The sequence below is a fragment of the Apium graveolens genome, chromosome 5 (assembly GCF_009905375.1).
Source record: "Apium graveolens cultivar Ventura chromosome 5, ASM990537v1, whole genome shotgun sequence".
Classification (NCBI taxonomy): Eukaryota; Viridiplantae; Streptophyta; class Magnoliopsida; order Apiales; family Apiaceae; genus Apium; species Apium graveolens.
This window is the reverse complement of record NC_133651.1, coordinates 290717186-290740031: the sequence shown is the minus strand read 5'-3', so window position 1 is coordinate 290740031 and position 22846 is coordinate 290717186. Positions and strand designations below refer to the sequence as shown.

The following is a 22846-nucleotide window of genomic DNA, read 5'->3' as shown; positions in this document are numbered from 1 at the left end:
CTCGCGCTAGACCGTACCCCGGCCCCTCACGCGTTGATGGACTGCCACCCAGCCACTTACACAATAATAGACCGTACCCCGGCCTGTCGCTTATGCCGACTCAATCAAATGGACTTACTTCCCGAACATTGGGCAAGTAATCAAATTGTTTTCTCAAAACAGCAACCTCGTTGCGAATATAAAATACACCACAGAGCCGGATTCCCCAGGTTTTGAGCGAGTATTTAAATCCCCTTAAAAGGAAGATCTTAAATATAAAAAAAAAGAGTTTTGGGATCCACTCTGACTTTTAAAAATCATTTTGAAGACTCGAAAACACTTTAAAGAGTGTTTGGAGTAAAGCTGATTTAATGAAGTAAATCAGTCCCCAGAATATTTAGAAAATGACTGAATATTATTAATTAAATAATATTCCCATAAAGAATAATCTTTATAAAAATAATTTGATGTAGAAGTATTAAAACTTATACTTGAAACGAGTATTAAATAACCAAAGATATACTTATATGAAAGTATTATCTTTATTTGAATAATCGAAAATAAGTTTGATTATTTACACCTTATTCTTTAATAAAATAAAGAATATACCTCAGCAAATAATCGGAGTCATAGATCCTCAAATGAATATTCAAATAATATTCAATAAATAAAATAAGCTGAGTCATAATACCTCGAATGAATATTATAAATAATATTCATTAAATAAAATACAGGAGTCATACATCCTCAAATGAATATTCAAATAATATTCAATAAATAATATAAAAGAGTCATAAGTCCTCGAATGAATATTCAAATAATATTCAATAAATAATATAAAAGAGTCATAAGCCCTCGAATGAATATTCAAATAATATTCAGATAAATAAATAAAAGGAGTCATATGCCTTCGAATAATATTCGAAATAATATTCAATAATAAAATAAAGTTTCAAGCTATCGAATAAACCTTATTCGATTAATAGTTTGGAAAACTATAACCATATATATATATAAATATATATATATATATATATATAAATATCCATATCCATATATATAAAATCTACTCGGGATCCTCGACTCCCGGTTTTTGAAAATATTTTCACCTTTGGGTCCCTATACTAAGGGTATACGCAAATACCGCTTATCTCTAGCATAGGTATTATGCAACGAATAAGCACTTGAACCAACAGATATATAAATCAAGAATACGAAACAGGCATGCATATATATATACCATATCAGCATGCTTCAATATATCGCAACATTTGCTAATTAACCAACATGCATCTATCGCAAGATAATGCATATACATATATTCATCACAACAACAGTATAACGGGTAGAAAACTTGCCTGAGCGACTGGGGGTTACGAATGGCTCGGGACGAGTCTGGTAACCTATAAGCAACAAGTAAGTTGGAATTAAACCAAAGTCACTTGTAAATCTATACTTTAACTAACTTAGACTCTAACGCTTGTTTTGCGCTCACTGATTTGCTTAAGTCACTCGGGTACCCTCGGCTCCACCATTTTTAATAATTTAACCTTTACGAGTTTTAAAGCGATTCCTTCGCGAATGTCTTACCAACTGCCTAAAACACTTACCATAAATGTTTCATAGATTAATTAACCCTTTTTGGTCTTTAACCTATGTTTCAAAGTAAGGCGAGGGAAAAAGTTTCGTTCGCGAAACGCCGTTACTTGAAACGGTCGTTTCTCCTAAACCGTACATCGGAATCGAACGAACTACATATCAAAACGAAGCTCGTAACATGAGCTACCTAAACATGGCAGTGGTAATAATCTAGCAGGGGGTCCTCGGGTCCTAATGTTATGCACAAAACAGTCTAAAGAAAATCGGACGTTACGACGGCTATGTTTACGCGATTACCAATATTTATACCACTCCAATTCTTTACCAATTCACTACAAACCACCCAACCATCATCAATACCTCAAACACAACTTATATCAAGGCAAAGTCAGTCCATAATCTCAAGGTTTTCCAACTTATTCAACCACAAACATGATCTACTAACCATAACTTAAGATTCATTAACCATTAACCAAGATTCATATCCAAAATCACCACAAATCCAACCAAACCATCTAACATACATGGATCTTGCTATACATACATGGATATTTCTATATATACATTAATCCATCCATAAACTCATCAAAACTCAAAGTTCAAACTATAAGTTAAAGGTGAAAGTTGTTTATACCTCCTTGAAGCTTCCTAACACAACCCAAGAGCTTTGAATGCCTAAAAGAACCTTGATCCTTGCTTGTATAACCTTAATCTTTCATAAAAATTCAAGAAAACTAAAGTTATTTCTTGAAGGTTACTATTCACCATCTTCTTCCTTGATTTATAGAAAAAGATTGGCTTGGAATTAGAAGCTTAAACTTATAGGAAGTATGTAACTATCCATGGGGAAGCTTAGATAATTACCTTGCTAAATAGTAAGTGGTGGAGCTTGGATCTTCAAATTTTAAGAAAACCACCCGAGAGCTTCATGAACAAGCCTTGGTTGCTTTTGATTTTTGATGAAAATGATTTTTGCTTGGCTTGGTTGCTTGGTTTTTGTGCTTGCTTTAGTCAATTACCTTCTTGCCCTTGAATTTGTGTGGTTCTCATTCAACCACACCTCCTTCCTTCCCATGTCATGCTTATGTCATCCTCATGATGTCATTCTCCCTTCCTTGTCCTCTTTCTATTGGTTGGATGACATCATTCCCACTAATCCCTTTGATTAACTTCCTAATCGTTTGCCTAATGACCGCTGATCTGTTATACGGTTCGCTTAACTTTCGTTCTCGTTTATCGTTTGAGGGATCATACCCGGGATCTTATTACTTAGGTTCCCTTAGCCTTTCTCAATATATTATATTCCTTTTATGATCCTCTCCTATAATCCTTTAATTTCAATCCTTTTTATCCTGTTACCTTATACTCAATTCTCTCCGTATCTTGTGGATTTCCGGGAAAAATCAAAGTGTTCGGAATTGGATTCTGACGATCTTTACATACACTTATATACCACATAGAGTACTAATAATATCCCATAAGATCAATAACAGAACCCCTACATAGCGTGGCATGAAAAGTTTTCTCGTTCAGCAAAAACACTATTCATAAGGGTTTCAAAATTTCTCAAAAATTGGGGTTATTACAGTCTCCCCTCCTTAAAAGGATTCCGTCCCGGAATCAGATAGAAAACAAATGGGGATACTTTATTAGCATTACACATTCTAACTCTCGAGTCAATTTTCCACATTGTGGTTCTACCACCAAACTCTGCCTAGTTTGATAATCCTTCTCCTAAGCACTTGTTCGTTTTCACTCTATAACCCTTCCTGGTTGCTCCATAAAGGTTACGTCGGGTTGCATATCTATGCGCTCATATGCCCCTATTTGACTGGCATCCGAATTACACTTCCTTAACATTGATACGTGGAACACGTTATGAACTTGCTACATGTTCGGGGTTAGGGCTAGCTCATATGCTAACTTCCCAAACGTCTTAATATATCCAAGGGTCCAACAAATTGTAGACTTAGCTTTCCTTTCTTTCCGAACCTCATCAATCCTTTCCAAGGGATACCTATAACATTACTAGGTCCCCTATTTCATACTCTTTATCCTTTCGTGTCAAATCAACATACTTATCATGTCCATCTTGGGCTACTACCAGCCGTCCTCTGATTAGATCTATCATATCCTTGGTCCTTTGGACTACTGCAGGTCCGAGCATCTTGCGCTCTACAACTTCATCCTAACGTAAGGGAGATCGACATTGTCTTCCCTCAAGGATCTCATAAGGCGACATCTCGATAATGACATATGATCTATTGTCGTAAGATAACTCAATCCGAATTAAGTGATCATTCCAAATTCTTTCAAGTCTATTGCACAGACTCCCATTATAGCTTTTATCATTAGAACTTTTGCTTCTCAATACCCATTCTTTTCCAGTTCGTAATCGCTACTACCTTCCATTCCTAATATTATACTGGTTATACTTGTGCTCGTTAGCGTTCTATAACCTTTTAATAACCACGTCAACCTTAGTATCACGAATGTGTTCCCATTCCGCATACTACCACCACTTTATTACTCCTTTTTCAGTGGTTTCTATTTTCCAAAATTTAATCAATCAAATAGAAGTAAAGGAATTTGTTGAGAGATCACTATGATCATGAACACTTGTTATATCGCATAGTTAGTACAGAAGGTGGCCAGCCTTTAGTACTTGACAAGCAATTAAACAACATGTGGTATCCTACTAGGCTTCTATCACAAAGATAGATAGTCATTCGGCAATACCTCCCCTTCTGGAAGGGTTGTTCTTCTCAGCTTACATGAAATGAAAAGAAGAGAAAAGAACGAACTGAAGAGAATTGTATATATGAAAAAAATATACTGCCACAAAATATCTGGCTTGGAACCTACCTCTGAACTATAGAGGTTTATCATAGGAGAACAAAACATATACGTATTTATATCAGCATCAAGCATTATAGCCTCGTATTTCCCATGCCTAAATATTTTCGCTATCCCGTCCATCATTCTATGGACCCATGCTCTTCCTCGAGCTTATACACAATTACCTTTGAAACTCCCTCGACATCGAAAATCGAATCTGGGATCTCATTCTATACATCATCGTTACTAGAATTCTATGCTTGCACCGCATCCTTCCTCGTATAATAATACGACTCTCTATTGATAAGAAAGAATAATTATTCACTAGGTAGATACTCTACTTAATTAGTCTATCAATGATAACTTATACACTACCACGACCCGATTAGTGGTACTCAATCTCAACACCCATTCCAATACAACTCTCACGGTTGTAATCAGCTCATTACTCGCAGAATCATTGCTACCTTACTATGGTCCACCACTGACCTACTGTAGTCATTCATTTTCCATGAAGTCTTAATAGCTAACCATACGGAGTCCATACATCTCGTATCAAATCCTTCTACGGAGGTAACATAATCACCATTCCTGATTCATGAAGAACACTCCTGATCCTGACATACATCATGACATGAAGCAGATAAAATTGCAGAAGAGTTTCCATCAAAGCAACGGTAGCAGGTTAATACCATTCTAAACCATATGCCTTAAATAGAAGACTTACTCAAAGGTTCGTTTAGTCCTTTTGAAACATGGTCCAGGCTCATTCTCAAGATAGTACCTTCTAAGATAGATAGCCCGTTCATGGCGATTACACAAATTAAACCTTTACCAACTACTATTACGGTTGGGTATTGCACAGTCATCAGAAGGAATGTCAATCTTCCAACCCATAATTCAACCTTCACATTTTTAACCATCATCACTGTATTCTTTTGGCACACGCGCCTATAATTATCCACTTACCTTTAAAGTGTCGGCCACCTCTTTGGCCTTTCCTGATAGTAAAATTTCCTTACAGTCAATGTCATTTTAACCACCTCCAAATAAATTTCCTACCTTATTTCCGATCACTGCTTGAGTGAAGATGTTTTCCTTAAAATCAGATGGGAAAGAAAAGAAAAAAAAAATATCACCATTTTTCCATAAGTTATTGCCTCAGTCTTTAGAGGCTAATCACTGTCAAGACTGACTCTCAATCATACTTAGAACATCTTTTATCTTAAGTCCTAATTGCCCTGAACAATTTTGACCATTACTGGTTCGATCCATACTTTCTCGTGGTTTAACACGTGCCCCACTTGGCAACATTATAATTATGTCATATTTCCTTTATCAACATTCTTATTCTTGAGAATTTTGAATATTACCTTTCTCCTTGTAAAACCTCTAAGGTTATCCTTCAATCGTTCCTCCTGTATTCCCTAGATACAGGGCATATCAAAATACCATTCACTATTACTAGAACCATTGTCTATATACTTCTGAAAAATTTCTCCACTGATCCTTAAAGGTTGTTATTACCTTAATCATTTCCAATTCATACTGTCAAAACTCACACTATCCCTATTAAGGGTGACATGCCAACCTTTATGCAGTCCCCTAGGATTCATTTTAAGTTACCAATGTTCTATCCTTAATTCCACCTTTAAAAGGTACCTGCATCCTTCCACGGATAAATCAAGTCATATATCCTTGATAGATTATCTTATCCATCATTCCCACCTCGATAGTCTATACCTAACTTCATAATAGCATCCTTATTCAAATTGAGGTCAATCCATATGGCCTCCAAAAGATAACAATGGTTATCCGCTTTTCTTTCCTGATTTGGTAATGATCACATGGATGATCTGGAAGATATTGGTCGTGTTCAACGTGAACTTCTTCTTAATAATTCCTTATTTACTTTTGTTGTTTATCTCAACAGTCACCTCAATGTTGGGATACCTCCCATACCTGGCGTCTCCCTTTTTGGGTAACAAGCCACCGGTCTTACACTTCACATTCTTGAAGGTCACTTCCTTCATCCAATTTTCTTAATTTCTTACTTTCTCGTCTCCTCAGTCTATCCGCGTCTCATTATTTATCCTTCGAACTATCTCAAGGTTTCTTCGAATCCTCCCAACTTACAGGGGATAATATATATGTATCTCTTATGCCCTCAACCATCAATTTTAACTCATGGTGAATCACCCTCATCCTGACGATTACTTACTTTTCTATTTCTATTACTACGAGTCTTTAGGGTTTCCTCATACCCAACTTCCTTATCATTATTTCATGAACTAACACAACATAAGCATTGATTTTAAACATCCCGTCATTCTGGATTCGTGTCCTCAGAACGAATCTTGATAACTTTTACAACTTAAATTCATAATTCATCATACTCGTCTTCCTTTGTTCTGGCTCTAAAGCTTTTACACTCTCTCCATAACCTTGGGAATTACTTTCCCGAAAATAATTGGCTGAACTTAAATCAGTTTATTATAACCTCTGGCTCCGTGCCTTTCTTGGTCTTTCACCAGCGGGTGGCCTCTCTCTTAGGAGGGTAAGTGACAAAAATAGTCCTTTGTGGTTCGTCAATCATTTAGAATCTCAAATGATTCCTCTATTTCCTTTAGCCAGGCTCTTGCCTCGGCTGGGTCAGCTTGTTCCTTGGAACTCTGAGAGCTTAATGACTTAAAGGTCCTGAAAGAATTTCTCACCGTACTGTCTCCTCAGGGTGGTGGTTGGGGATAATAGTCTAAGTTCTTTTTAGACAGGTCCATGAATTGCCGTATAGGAGTACCGTCTCGGGTCTCCTTTCCTTACTCGACTTTCTGTTTCCTTAGTCTGAACATTTCCTCCTCCTCCCCATAATCGGGGCCATCCTTCATATTTTAAATCCTCATTTTCACTTCATTATGTTATGGGTTCCTTCTATCTTGATGGCGACCTCCCTGACTATCACGTTCAGGGTTTGCTCTAAATCTTATTCCTCAAACTAGCTGTCATCTAAGATCTCATCTTTAAGCTTTTGAACAATTGGAACCCAAATTCTGTAGGAATACCTCATTACTCCCTTATCATCTTTCTCGGTATTAATCTCATATTTATTTGTTGGCTCTCTGCCTTCATTCATCACCTTTACTGGCACAATATGTTCTTTTCCAATAATTCGGGCTGTATTGCTATCTCAAACAGCTTTTCGGTACCGGCTCCGGTTACCTTCACTACTATTTCCATTTTCTCAAAATCTCTTATAAACTCTCCAAAAGACATTATCATCTTGAGTCTCTCCTTTTTACTAAGGGCATCAGCCACCATATAGGCTTTCCCCGAATGATAAAGAATCTCCCAATCATAATTCTTGATTAGCTCTAACCGCCTCCTCTGGCGTATGTTGAGCTCTTTCTACGTAAAAATGTACTAGAGCTCCTATGGTTTGTGTAAATCTTGCACTTCTCTCCATACAAGTAGTGCCTCCAATCTTTAGGGAAAAAGTATTGCCACGAGCCCAAGCTCATGGGCGGTGATATCAAATTTCATATTACCTTAATTTTCTTGACGCAGACGCGATTATCTTGCTGTGCTAAGAAGCACCCTAATTCCTTATGCGAAGCGTCACTACATTTCACAAAATCTCCTTTTCCATCCGGCAATGCCAGCATAGGGCCATCACCAACCTCTGCTTTAGTTCTTGAAAGCTGTTCTCGCATTTCTCTGTCCATTCGAACTTCTCAGTCTTACGAGTAAGCCGTGTTAAAGGGGCTACTATCTTTACAAACTTGAACGAACCTCCGGTAGTGACCGACCAATCCTACCTCTGGTAGTCGACCTAACCATGGTCATCAATTCATCAGTGGTCCTTTATTCATTCTTGTCAGGATCCTCCATGGGATCCTTCTCAGCAACTATCCCTTCTAGGACAACATCCTCAACCGCTACATCCTCAATATCAACATCATCCGGTCCTGCATTAGGACACTCTATCGGATCCACAATCCGATCTCCAATTAGTAATAAAACATCATCGCGCTGTTGCTCCTCAACCTCAGGGTTCGGAGTCCCGCTACTCTATACGATAACGAACTACGCTTCTATCGCTACATTTATAAGGGTTCCCATAAGGGTTTTAACTGTCAGTACTACGTTAGGTAGTCCGACTATGAACTTGGCAAGAGTTCTTATTATCTTAGTGAACTTATTATCTTAACGTCCCATCATCTCTGAGGTTTATAACGCTTAGCTCTGATACCATTTCTGTAACACCCCCAGATCCGGGGTCGGGGATCCGGGTCGTCAGGGTCTTTCTTTCCACAATATCACTTCACTTAATTAATAATAAATAACCTTATGCTGTGACCCCACACTAACACACACCACAACCCGTTATAGTCTCAGAGATGAAATTTAAATAAGTACAAGTCTTTGAATCCACAATTTAAAAGTTATTACAACCCAAAATGATTACTTGATAAATTTACAGTTAATTGCCATTATCTGCCACAAGTTATAATTATACATAATTGATTCTCAAAAGTAGATGGTCTGATCTACAAATAGATCTACCTCTGCAGCTATAGCAGCCACAACATCAACGGGAAGACGCGGGACGCTTCCCACGCGCTTGCGCTGGGTCTGCTGGAGTCTGGCCATCTTTCCTAACTGTTGTTGTGTGATGAAGAAATAAAGCAAGGGTGAGCAGCAAGCCCACCAAAATAATATGTATAATGATTTACATTATATGAGCCTACTCATAATACTCATGAAAGTTTTGGTCAAAAGAAATGAACCAAGTTTGATATCTTAATGCGATGAAGTCGCAAAATATTCAGTATATATACACATATACTTTTCAAAATATTGGAAGTCCTCTTCCATGCATAATATACACAAAGTCCCAGTGTACAACTGTATAAAAAAAATATCGTTGCAAGGTGATCTCATATATCTAACCTTGTCTCAACGTTTTTCTGAAAATCTTTGTCATTCATAAGACAATTATTAATTAGATATAAGTTTAAAAGATGAGGTTACAAAATACCCCAATATACTTATATCTTTCCCAATACTACTTGAACTACCACCGTTCAAGTTATAACCAGTTTCAAAAGTTCATCACATAGATGAGACTACAAGACAAGATTTGAATAGATTCAATCTTTGAAATATTATTGAATGAAAAAGTTATGAGATACTTTATTTAGTCCCGATATATATATATCCACATATATACCCCTTTCAACATTTCCTGAAACCTCTGTTATGTAAAGTATGAACAGAGTTTGAAACATCCAATGAATTTTGGAAAGGAAAAGAATTTTGGCATAAACCCGATATCTTGCTGATCAGGCAAAGATACCAATAAGTAACCTTTTCTACTGTAGATGGATGAATTCCTCACCGGTCATCACCCTGGCCGCATTAGGACCTCGCGCTAGACCGTACCCCGGCCCCTCACGCGTTGATGGACTGCCACCCAGCCACTTACACAATAATAGACTGTACCCCGGCCTGTCGCTTATGCCGACTCAATCAAATGGACTTACTTCCCGAACATTGGGCAAGTAATCAAATTGTTTTCTCAAAACAGCAACCTCGTTGCGAATATAAAATACACCACAGAGCCGGATTCCCCAGGTTTTGAGCGAGTATTTAAATCCCCTTAAAAGGAAGATCTTAAATATAAAAAAAAGAGTTTTGGGATCCACTCTGACTTTTAAAAATCATTTTGAAGACTCGAAAACACTTTAAAGAGTGTTTGGAGTAAAGCTGATTTAATGAAGTAAATCAGTCCCCAGAATATTTAGAAAATGACTGAATATTATTAATTAAATAATATTCCCATAAAGAATAATCTTTATAAAAATAATTTGATGTAGAAGTATTAAAACTTATACTTGAAACGAGTATTAAATAACCAAAGATATACTTATATGAAAGTATTATCTTTATTTGAATAATCGAAAATAAGTTTGATTATTTACACCTTATTCTTTAATAAAATAAAGAATATACCTCAGCAAATAATCGGAGTCATAGATCCTCAAATGAATATTCAAATAATATTCAATAAATAAAATAAGCTGAGTCATAATACCTCGAATGAATATTATAAATAATATTCATTAAATAAAATACAGGAGTCATACATCCTCAAATGAATATTCAAATAATATTCAATAAATAATATAAAAGAGTCATAAGTCCTCGAATGAATATTCAAATAATATTCAATAAATAATATAAAAGAGTCATAAGCCCTCGAATGAATATTCAAATAATATTCAGATAAATAAATAAAAGGAGTCATATGCCTTCGAATAATATTCGAAATAATATTCAATAATAAAATAAAGTTTCAAGCTATCGAATAAACCTTATTCGATTAATAGTTTGGAAAACTATAACCATATATATATATAAATATATATATATATATATAAATATCCATATCCATATATATAAAATCTACTCGGGATCCTCGACTCCCGGTTTTTGAAAATATTTTCACCTTTGGGTCCCTATACTAAGGGTATACGCAAATACCGCTTATCTCTAGCATAGGTATTATGCAACGAATAAGCACTTGAACCAACAGATATATAAATCAAGAATACGAAACATGCATGCATATATATATACCATATCAGCATGCTTCAATATATCGCAACATTTGCTAATTAACCAACATGCATCTATCGCAAGATAATGCATATACATATATTCATCACAACAACAGTATAACGGGTAGAAAACTTGCCTGAGCGACTGGGGGTTACGAATGGCTCGGGACGAGTCTGGTAACCTATAAGCAACAAGTAAGTTGGAATTAAACCAAAGTCACTTGTAAATCTATACTTTAACTAACTTAGACTCTAACGCTTGTTTTGCGCTCACTGATTTGCTTAAGTCACTCGGGTACCCTCGGCTCCACCATTTTTAATAATTTAACCTTTACGAGTTTTAAAGCGATTCCTTCGCGAATGTCTTACCAACTGCCTAAAACACTTACCATAAATGTTTCATAGATTAATTAACCCTTTTTGGTCTTTAACCTATGTTTCAAAGTAAGGCGAGGGAAAAAGTTTCGTTCGCGAAACGCCGTTACTTGAAACGGTCGTTTCTCCTAAACCGTACATCGGAATCGAACGAACTACATATCAAAACGAAGCTCGTAACATGAGCTACCTAAACATGGCAGTGGTCATAATCTAGCAGGGGGTCCTCGGGTCCTAATGTTATGCACAAAACAGTCTAAAGAAAATCGGACGTTACGACGGCTATGTTTACGCGATTACCAATATTTATACCACTCCAATTCTTTACCAATTCACTACAAACCACCCAACCATCATCAATACCTCAAACACAACTTATATCAAGGCAAAGTCAGTCCATAATCTCAAGGTTTTCCAACTTATTCAACCACAAACATGATCTACTAACCATAACTTAAGATTCATTAACCATTAACCAAGATTCATATCCAAAATCACCACAAATCCAACCAAACCATCTAACATACATGGATCTTGCTATACATACATGGATATTTCTATATATACATTAATCCATCCATAAACTCATCAAAACTCAAAGTTCAAACTATAAGTTAAAGGTGAAAGTTGTTTATACCTCCTTGAAGCTTCCTAACACAACCCAAGAGCTTTGAATGCCTAAAAGAACCTTGATCCTTGCTTGTATAACCTTAATCTTTCATAAAAATTCAAGAAAACTAAAGTTATTTCTTGAAGGTTACTATTCACCATCTTCTTCCTTGATTTATAGAAAAAGATTGGCTTGGAATTAGAAGCTTAAACTTATAGGAAGTATGTAACTATCCATGGGGAAGCTTAGATAATTACCTTGCTAAATAGTAAGTGGTGGAGCTTGGATCTTCAAATTTTAAGAAAACCACCCGAGAGCTTCATGAACAAGCCTTGGTTGCTTTTGATTTTTGATGAAAATGATTTTTGCTTGGCTTGGTTGCTTGGTTTTTGTGCTTGCTTTAGTCAATTACCTTCTTGCCCTTGAATTTGTGTGGTTCTCATTCAACCACACCTCCTTCCTTCCCATGTCATGCTTATGTCATCCTCATGATGTCATTCTCCCTTCCTTGTCCTCTTTCTATTGGTTGGATGACATCATTCCCACTAATCCCTTTGATTAACTTCCTAATCGTTTGCCTAATGACCGCTGATCTGTTATACGGTTCGCTTAACTTTCGTTCTCGTTTATCGTTTGAGGGATCATACCCGGGATCTTATTACTTAGGTTCCCTTAGCCTTTCTCAATATATTATATTCCTTTTATGATCCTCTCCTATAATCCTTTAATTTCAATCCTTTTTATCCTGTTACCTTATACTCAATTCTCTCCGTATCTTGTGGATTTCCGGGAAAAATCAAAGTGTTCGGAATTGGATTCTGACGATCTTTACATACACTTATATACCACATAGAGTACTAATAATATCCCATAAGATCAATAACAGAACCCCTACATAGCGTGGCATGAAAAGTTTTCTCGTTCAGCAAAAACACTATTCATAAGGGTTTCAAAATTTCTCAAAAATTGGGGTTATTACATAAGGCTTGGTAAGCGTAAGCTATTTAAGTAGGCTCGAGAAGGGTAGGCTCGCAGCTTCGCTCAGCAGAAGAGCCTTACTTTCCTATTCTATTAGTCAAGCGCTAGCGCCCAACCTATACAAGGGCTTTGAAGGGATAGGGGAAGGGAAGAAAACAAAGATGGTCACTCCTTTTAGGAACATGGCTCGTTCATTCACTTGCTCATGAACCCGCAGCTTCGCCAGAAGCGACGAAGGGGGGCCGGGGAAGGCCGACGACTACATGAGGGGAAGCTATCATAGAAGCCTTGCCCCTTGCTTTACAGATATTGTTATGACTAAATGACTAGATTCTCCCGGAACGCTAGCTAAGCTAATAGTCTTAGTTCCCTTCAATGAAATCAATAAGCTTGTTTTGATTGATTCAGAGCGCCGCCCTCCTTCTTCTAACCCATTGAGGGGGGCCCCGGCCCGGGCCCGGGAAGGGGAGAGTGGCCGAGTGGTCAAAAGCGGCAGACTGTAAATCTGTTGAAGTTTTTCTACGTAGGTTCGAATCCTGCCTCTCCCACTTGTTTGTTGTAGACTTCAGAGAAGAGAAAAGAGGCATTCGTCAGCGTAGGAAGGCCAACCGAGCCGAAGCTCTTTCTTTCTTTTTTTGGCCGTGTCGTGAAGTGAAATTGTATCGTATGTTAGTAAGAGAGGTTGGCGAACTACTACGATTTATAAATCCCCCATCTATGTCCAATCCCAGCGAGAATAGAAGCGAGTCGCTTCCGGCTTGGCTTGTAGTCGTAGTCTTTTAGCTTATGGAGCCGCCGGCCTTCCTACACGCACGCGCAAGCAAAAATGCCCCCCTGGTTCGGGACGAAGCCAAGCCGATACATACGATAGGCGAAAAGGAAAGACCCCCATTTAATTAGCGCCTGGGGAACGCAAGTTTTATCGAGGATTGGAGAGGAGAGGTGGAATAAAAGAAAAGGCTCGGGGTGGATTTAGGAGTCTTTGTGCGAGCCGTATGCGGTGAGAGTCGCACGTACGGTAACGAGGGGGGTTCGCGTCTATACGTGTAGTGTGGTGGTTGGGCCTACCCACCCTATTTGTTCCATGATCTATGGGTCTATTGGAGCTACCCACTTTGATCAATTAGCCAAGATTTTGACCGGATACGAAATCACTGGTGCTCGATCTAGTGGTATTTTTATGAGGATTCTATCTATCGCTGTAGGATCCCTATTCAAGATCACTGCAGTTCCTTTTCGGGCGGCTGTAGGACAGACGGCCGCCTATAGGTGGTAGGGTAGGGTGGGTGGTACCGCTCAGATTGCGGCCAATCTTCCTAACCGCGCGCGGGCCGCGCTTAGAGCGCGTGAAACTCATCACTACCTCGTAAGGGCGTTGAGACCATAGCATGTTACACGAAAGCGCCGCTTTCTCTGTAGCGTTGTCACACAGCTGCCCGCCTAGAAGAGCCACTCGTAGTGTTGTCACACAAGATAAGCACGCCGCCCGCCTGCTGGCCGGGCGAATCGAAGTTATCTTCCGGTCAACTATCCACCCAGTCAAGTGCAAAAAACACAGTAGAATCACGCAACGCGCGCTGCTGGTGTGCTTCCTGCTCGCGAGGAAAGAAAGAAGGGCGACAAAGTGAAGTTCAGATTTTACTGTTTGCAGCATGGGAGCAGATTACCCAAAAAATACCTGGGAACAATGAAAAAAAAGATATCTCGGTAACGAAAACTATAGGGGGCTGTATTGGCGAGATCCAACGGTGAACAGCTGCCCAAAAGAAAAACCGCCTGGAAGTCCGAGGACCTTTAGTACTGTACTCTACCCCCGAACCAGCAGCCTTCGCGCCAAGCAAGACCGCCCTTGTCCCTTTCCTTTCTCCATTCCCCCTCCTTCTTTGCTTTGTTCCAATAGAGTCTAAGGCAAAGCAAAAGTGGCTCGTATGCCTACTTTACCTACTTGTTTACCTACTTGACGAAAGGGAACGAACTTTGTTTCGTTTCCTGGGTTTATGGATTGGATTCAGTCAGCGTCACGACATAATCAAAAGGAAGGAGTGACACTTTGGTTACCGGCGAACGTTTCCAAAGGCGACCCTCTCGAGTTTCCGGCTGTTTTCTAGATTGAAGTAGCCTTTCGCCGCCCTACCAAACGAAAGAAGTCGCTATCAAACAGCTCGCCCTACTGAAGTACCAAAGGTGCGCTCAGCCCGGTGACTAAGAAATGGGTTTGCACTTTAATTTCAGTGATGAGGTCGCAAAGAGGGAAGTAGGGCTCTTATTTGACTAAAAGAAAAGTTGGTTCTTCGCTTTCCTTTAGAATGAAAGTCGCTATGAAGCCCCTACTACTTACTTTGTTTGATTCAAAAGGCGAACAGCCCCCCCAACTAGTCGTATGGGGCGGGGTGCTTGTGATAAGCTGCCTTGGATATGAGGAATTATTAAAAAAAGGAAAAGTCCGGTATTTTACGAAGATCTTTCTATCAATAGATAGGAATGAGTGTTCGATATAGGGGATAGGATCCATCTGCTCTTTATGAACGCGGAGCCCGTTCCGAATGCTTCTTCGATCCGGAAGTTATCGCGAAGATAATAAGATGGTGCTCCCCCTCCCTCTGCCTTTTCCCGCTTTGCGAATCTTCCCCTCTAACGCGGACCGGGCGGCGGCGGGCGCGGGAGGAAGAAAGCTAAGAGAAGACGCTCTTCTCTTAGGTCCTTTTTTTTCAGTGCAACACAGGAAAGCGCCCTCTTTTTGTCATCCCTGCTGCTTTCCATATTTTGTATGGAACGCATGGCGGAGCTAGGACCCTTCAAATCATGTTTGAGCTTATGTTCAAACCAACCCCACCCCCCTATTTGAGGCAGGCTGGAAAGAATGTCCGCCAAGTTCAGATAAGGGAATGCTTCCCCCAACCATTAAAGGAAAGGCTCGACGAGGGGGGGGGGGAGACGCGTCGGGGGAAGGAAAAGGCTTTCGGAGATCGATATTTTCTTTGTTTTTCATCGAAAACGAAGAAGGCCGAGGATGGCCTACGGTGCGTCTTATCTGAAGGGAACACGCTTTTTCGACCGCGGCGGTATGATTGTCGGGCTCTCTCCTCGTTCCGCCCGCTGGCCTATTGGGATAGCAGCCTTCGGGCTTTACCTGCCCTTTCTAATAGAATAAAGAATTCCGGCTCGGCCCGGGAAAGCGCTGGCAACAACAGAAAGGAAGGGGTCCATGTAGCTGCTGCGCCCGCCCCCCTCTTAGTCAATGGGGCAGCAGGTTCGGCATCTACTACAAAAGAGAGAATCCACTTCAGATAACCGCGCCTCTGCTAGGGCAGCGCGTGGAATGGCCGAGAGCGGACCTTTTTGGATATATAATCCAAGTCGAGAGTAGAGTTACGGGAACAGCCGTCTGATGGAAAACGACTTTCACGTTCGGTTCAGAGAGCACTTTTTTTGTTGAGAATTCGTCGTTCCCTTTCGTGTGAATTCCCCAGCGGCGAATTAAAAACTTGTGGGCCCTATCTATTCCATCTCTCGAGCCCCGAAGAAAACCACCCACCCCCCCGGATTCCATATCTCTTTTGACTCTATATATGTGGGCACCTGATATCTATGAGGGTTCACCCACCCCGGTTACAGCATTCCTTTCTATTGCGCCTAAAATCTCTATTTCTGCTAATATTTCACGTGTTTCTATTTATGGTTCTTATGGAGCTACATTGCAACAAATCTTCTTTTTCTGCAGCATTGCTTCTATGATCTTAGGAGCACTGGCCGCCATGGCCCAAACGAAAGTAAAAAGACTTCTAGCTCATAGTTCAATTGGACATGTAGGTTATATTCGTACTGGTTTCTCGTGCGGAACCATAGAAGGAATTCAATCACTACTAATTGGTATCTTTATTTATGCATCAATGACGATAGATGCATTCGCCATAGTTTCAGCATTACGGCAAACCCGTGTCAAATATATAGCGGATTTGGGCGCTCTAGCCAAAACGAATCCTATTTCGGCTATTACCTTCTCCATTACTATGTTCTCATACGCAGGAATACCCCCGTTAGCCGGCTTTTGTAGCAAATTCTATTTGTTTTTTGCCGCTTTGGGTTGTGGGGCTTACTTCCTAGCCCCAGTGGGAATAGTGACTAGCGTTATAGGTCGTTGGGCGGCCGGAAGGTTGCCACGAGTAAGTCAGTTTGGGGGACCGAAGGCAGTTCTCCGTGCACCGGACACGTAGCTTACCGAATCAGTTGCGACACGGATGGGAATGCATGCTACGAAAGATAGGGTCGAGTCTGATACATCAACCGTCTACTCAATATCCTTGTACGAGTTCACAATCACTACACGAGATGAACCTTGGTTTGGTGAATTGAAGTTGGCCTTAGGTGTAATAGGACTCCCAGTTACTACGCGCGATCGTATACTGAGGTGCTCCCCGCCGGTTGTTGGAACGACGCGAGCCGGGCCGGGTCTCGATTCATAAAGATGAAGGGCCAAAAAGTATAAATAGGGGGTTACAAATTCCCCATCTCATTGGGGGCGGAAAACGAATCGACATCTCGATGTGATACAGCCTTTTAAATTTATGTTGGGAAAGAACGGCGAAGTCCATCCGAACCGTCCAATGAAGAATAAGAGGAGAGCAAAGCGCCAATGGCGCGCGAAGCGCATGCGAAACGGGCACGGATAAAAAGTTTGGAGGAGAAGCAGCCGAGCTCATTCCCTTCGCTTCCTGGGCCCAAAGCAGTGCAGTCTTTCCTGGCCAAATCAAGGATTTGGGGCTTCTTGCTACGCTACTTAACTATAGAAATCCTTTTTTTGAGTAATATATATGAATAAAAGATAGATCCATCCAGCTATCCTATCCGATTTCTATTTTTTTTATAAAAAGAGAATCGATTTCATTCAACGTTTGATTCAAAGAACTGTGCTTAGCCCCCCCGCTCATGAAACGGCTCTGCTGCAATGGATGGCAGAGGGTCCGTAGTACCCGAAGCACTGGAGCGATCCAGTAGCCGGGAAGGGGCCTAGAAGTGCCTACTACTACACCACACTACACTTGGCTCTACACATTTACAGAGCTAACCCCTGTCCAGTGCCTGGCAGAGCTAAGGGGGCTTCAATCCTTACTCTTTATCCCCATCTTCGCCCAGGCTAACGGGGCCTTACTTATTCAGGGGGGAGGGTGGAGCCTCGAGAAGCACTGTTGAGAGGAAGATCCCTGGCCCCTCTTCATTCTCTACAGGGTTCCAAATCTTTCTTCAACATAGGTGACAACGAGCGAGGCAGGGATGGAAGAGATTAAAGACGAGAATTAAGAAGCAAGCTCGCCTTCCCTTTTTTCATCATTTTTATAGAGGGGGATGGAGAAAGTGGACAAAACAGACTCGCATTTCCCAGTCGAAAAGATGGGTTCCTTTTTCGTCTCGCATTTCTCATCGAACAAATACAGGAAAAGAATCATATTGAAAACGATCCTAACCCAACCCCTTTCTTCGTAGAGCCGTGTATTGTAAGTGATCCGAACCTGCCTGGAGCGAGCCCCCCATAGAGGCAAGTGAAGTTGGTGAGCCGTATGATGGGCAACTATCTCCTGCGGTTCGGAGAGGACTCAGCTGTTAGTTAGTACCCCCTTGGTTTCGGGGTGGACCCTTTCACTCTATTTTATTATATACGCTTAGCGAAAAGAATGTTTTTTGATACACCTAGGACATGGATTCTATATGAACCAATGGATCGTGACAAGTCGTTACTACTAGCAATGACTTCCTCTTTCATTACTTCATTCTTTCCATATCCCTCTCCTTTGTTCTCAGTTACTCATCAAATGGCACTCAGTTCATATCTTTAAGTTCGATCATTGAACAAGGTTCAAAGAAAGGGTGGGAAGGTGGAGGTTGGTTGAAGATGATGTTATGCGGCGTTCAGAACCAGTCTTGAAGTGAATGAATTAGAAAGAACGAAGAAGTAAGGAAATGAGACGACTCTTTCTTTCACTATATCATAAACAGATCTTCCCCTCCACACCAATCACGAGTTTTTCTCTATTCCTCTCGTATATCAGTCGTAACACCCTTAATGCTAGGTTTTGAAAAAGACTTTTCATGTCATTCCCATTTAGGTCCGATTCGGATCCCTCCGCTGTTTCCTTTTCCTTCCGCACCTTTTCCTCGAAATGATAAAGAAGATGGTACACTTGAATTGTATTATTTAAGTGCTTATTGCTTGCCAAAAATCCTACTTCTACAATTGGTAGGTCACTGGGTTATTCAAATAAGTCGTGTTTTCCGTGGTTTTCCCATGTTACAACTTCTGTACCAATTCGGTCGATCCGGAATGGATCGGTTAAACATTCCATTAGGGAGCCTGGTCTTGACTCTTCTGTGTGGTATTCATTCTCGTTCGGCTCTTGGAATCACATCCAGCAGTGGTTGGAACAGCTCGCAAAATCCAACCACTTCACCTACTTCATTGCCCCCAACCCTTTCTTGTACCTCTATTGAAACAGAATGGTTTCATGTTCTTTCATCGATTGGTTATTCCTCTCCGTTTGTATCTCTTTCTCCAATTTTGGTCTCGATTAGTTCACAAGATTGAATGGCCAATTCTCCTCCGAACCCTCGATTCGATTGTTTTCCAAGAATGTTGGGCCGGGTATGTAAGCCATGTATCTGGGAGGAACTTAAAAGAAGGGCTTTCGGTTCTTTGCACCCCGTTTTGGTCTTGCAGCTTTTTTAAAAAAGAAAAAGAAAGATATATATATAAATTTCTTTTTTAGAAGAAAGAGTCTGAGGTCGGGTTGATTATGTAACACCCCCAGATCCGGGGTCGGGGATCCGGGTCGTCACGAGTTCCATTTCCCTTAATAACACTCAATCTTAATAATTACTCAACTACTCTGTACTGTGACCCCACAATAAACACACACACCACACGTTATAGTCTCAGAGATGAACATCCAAAAATAACCACAAGTCATTTTATTCCACAATTATCTGCCAATACACCTTAAAAGGTTTTCTGAATAAATTTACATTTCTTTGCCATTATTACAATTCATAAATATAAATAAATCTGGTTCATCAAAAGTTGAAAGCCTAGCCTATTGGTAGTTCCTACCTCAGCTACGGCGGCATCAATGCTTCTAGAAAACTGCGGAATGTCTCCTAATCGCTTGCGAATCGGGAGCTTGGTTCTGTTCATCTTTTCTATCTGTTGTTGTGTGATGAAAGAAGAAAGCAAGGGTGAGCAGCAAGCCCACCAAAATAATATGTATAATGATTAATAGTATATGAGCCTTCTCATAGTACTCATGAAAGTCTTGGTCAAAAGAAATGAACCAAGTTGATATCTTAATGCGATGAAGTCGCAAAATATTCAGTATATATACATATATACTTTTCAAAATCTTGGAAGTCCTCTTCCATACATAATATACACAGAGTTCCAGTTTATAACTGTATAAAAATATTGTTGCAAGGTGATCTCATATATCTAACCTTGTCTCAACGTTTTTTTTTTCTGAAAATCTTTGTCATGCATAAGATAATCATTTACTAGATATAAGTTTAAAAGATGAAGTTACAAGATACTCCAATATACTTATATCTTTTCCAAATACTACTTGAACTACCACCGTTCAAGTTATAATTAGTTTCAAAAGTTCATCACGTAGATGAGACTACAAGACCAGATTTGAATAGATTAAATCTTTAAAATATCATCAAAATAAAATGAAGTTACGAGATACTTCATTTGATGCAAACATCATTTTGAAAACTTGACCCTGCCAACACTCAACAATCGCCCAGCCGTAGCCTTTCTATCGAAGTGCTCTGGGTAGTGTTGCAGAAATATCCAATTGGATGATGAACTCATTACGGGAGTTTGCCGCGCCAGGAAGACCACTTACGATGATCAGTCGTAGTAGTACAACCCCACCATTTTCTACATGTAGAGGAGAACCTGTCGGATTTACTTGTCAACCGAACACTGAACTCCTAAGGAATGGACCGCCTTAGCGGAACTTCCAGGCCATTTGGGCCAATATAATAAGGCTGGGCCGGCGCCACTCGACCACTTACGCCACTCCTAGTTCAGATGAAATCCATGACTCTGAAACTGTAAAGCTCGTTCCCCCTTTCCCCAAGTAGAAACTTGTTGATACGGCTCCACCAAGAAGTCGTATCTAGTTGGAAAGGAGAACTCACCGATGTTTCCCAGGCGATGCCTGTTAATGGATTAACTTGTTCCAAGAATTTTACTTCCCGAGTGTTGGGTAAGTAATCGATTCATTTAACAAAACAGCAACCTTGTTGCGAATATAAAATACACCACAGAGCCGGATCCCTTAGGTTTTTGAGCGAGTATTCAAGTCCCCTTAAAATGGAAGATCTTGAATTTGAAAACAAGTTTTGGGATCCGCTCTACCTTTTAAATTCATTTTGAAGACTCGAAAACATTTTTAAGAATGTTTGGGGTAAAGCTGATTTAATGAAGTAAATCAGTCCCCATTATATTTAGAAAATGTCTGAATATTATTATTTAAATAATATTCCCATAAAGAATAATCTTTATAAAAATAATCGAAGTAGAAGTATTAAAACTTAAACTTGAAATGGATATCAAATAACCAAAGATATACTTATATGAAAGTACTATCTTTATTTGAATAATCGAAAATAAGTTTGACTATTGACACCTTATTCTTTAATAAAATAAGGAATATATTTTAGTAATAAGCGGAGTCATAATATCTCGAATGAATATTATAAATAATATTCATTAAATAAAATAAAGGAGTCATACATCCTCAAATGAATATTCAAATAATATTCAATAATAAAATAAAGGAGTCATAAGTCCTCGAATGAATATTCAAAATAATATTCATTAAATAAAATAAAGTTATCGAATAAACCTTATTCGATTAATAGTTTTGAAAACTATAACCATATATTTATATAAATATATATGTATATATATACATATATACAAAATCTACTCGGGATCCTCGACTCCCGGTTTAGAAAATATTTCCTACCTTTTGGGTCCCTATACTAAGGGTATATGCAAGTTACCGCTATCCTCTAGCATAGGTATTATCAACTGAATCAACAATTATATATGGAAAGAATATGAAACAGGCATGCATATATATACCATAGCAGCATGCTTCAATATATTGCAACATTTGCTAATATAAACATCATGCATCTATCGCAAGATAATGCATATACATATATACATCACAACAACAGTATAACGGGTAGAAAACTTGCCTGAGCGACTGGGGGTTACGAATGGCTCGGGACGAGTCTGGTAACCTATAAACAACAAGTAAGTTGGAATTAAACCAAAGTCACTTGTAAATCTATACTTTAACTAACTTAGACTCTAACGCTTGTTTTGCGCTTACTGATTCTCTTAAGTCACTCGAGTACCCTCGGCTCCACCATTTTTAATAATTTAACCTTTACGAGTTTTAAGGCGATTCTTTCGCGAGTGTCTTACCAACTGCCTAACACACTTACCATAAATGTTTCATACATTAATTAACCATTTTTGGTCTTTAACCTATGTTTCAAAGTAAGGCAAGGGGAAAAGTTTCGTTCACGAAACGCCGTTACTTGAAACGGTCGTTTCTCCTAAACCGTGCATCGGAATCGAACGAACTACATATCAAAACGAAGCTCGTAACATGAGCTATCTAAACATGGCAGTGGTCATAATCTAGCAGGGGGTTCTCGGGTCCTAATGTTATGCACAAAAACAGTCCAAAGAAAATCGGACGTTACGACGGCTATGTTTACGCGATTACCAATGTTTAAACTACTCCAATTAACCACCAACCAACTCTAACCATCAATA

The 22846-nt window shown here is 39.5% G+C and overlaps 1 non-coding gene across 1 annotated transcript; it reads left to right on the top strand.

The window, feature by feature from the left end:
• The first annotated feature begins 13461 nt into the window (after positions 1-13461).
• TRNAY-GUA (transfer RNA tyrosine (anticodon GUA)) lies at positions 13462-13544 on the top strand. Its single transcript has one exon. It is a non-coding gene; the product is annotated as a tRNA-Tyr (tRNA).
• Positions 13545-22846: the final 9302 nt, after the last annotated feature.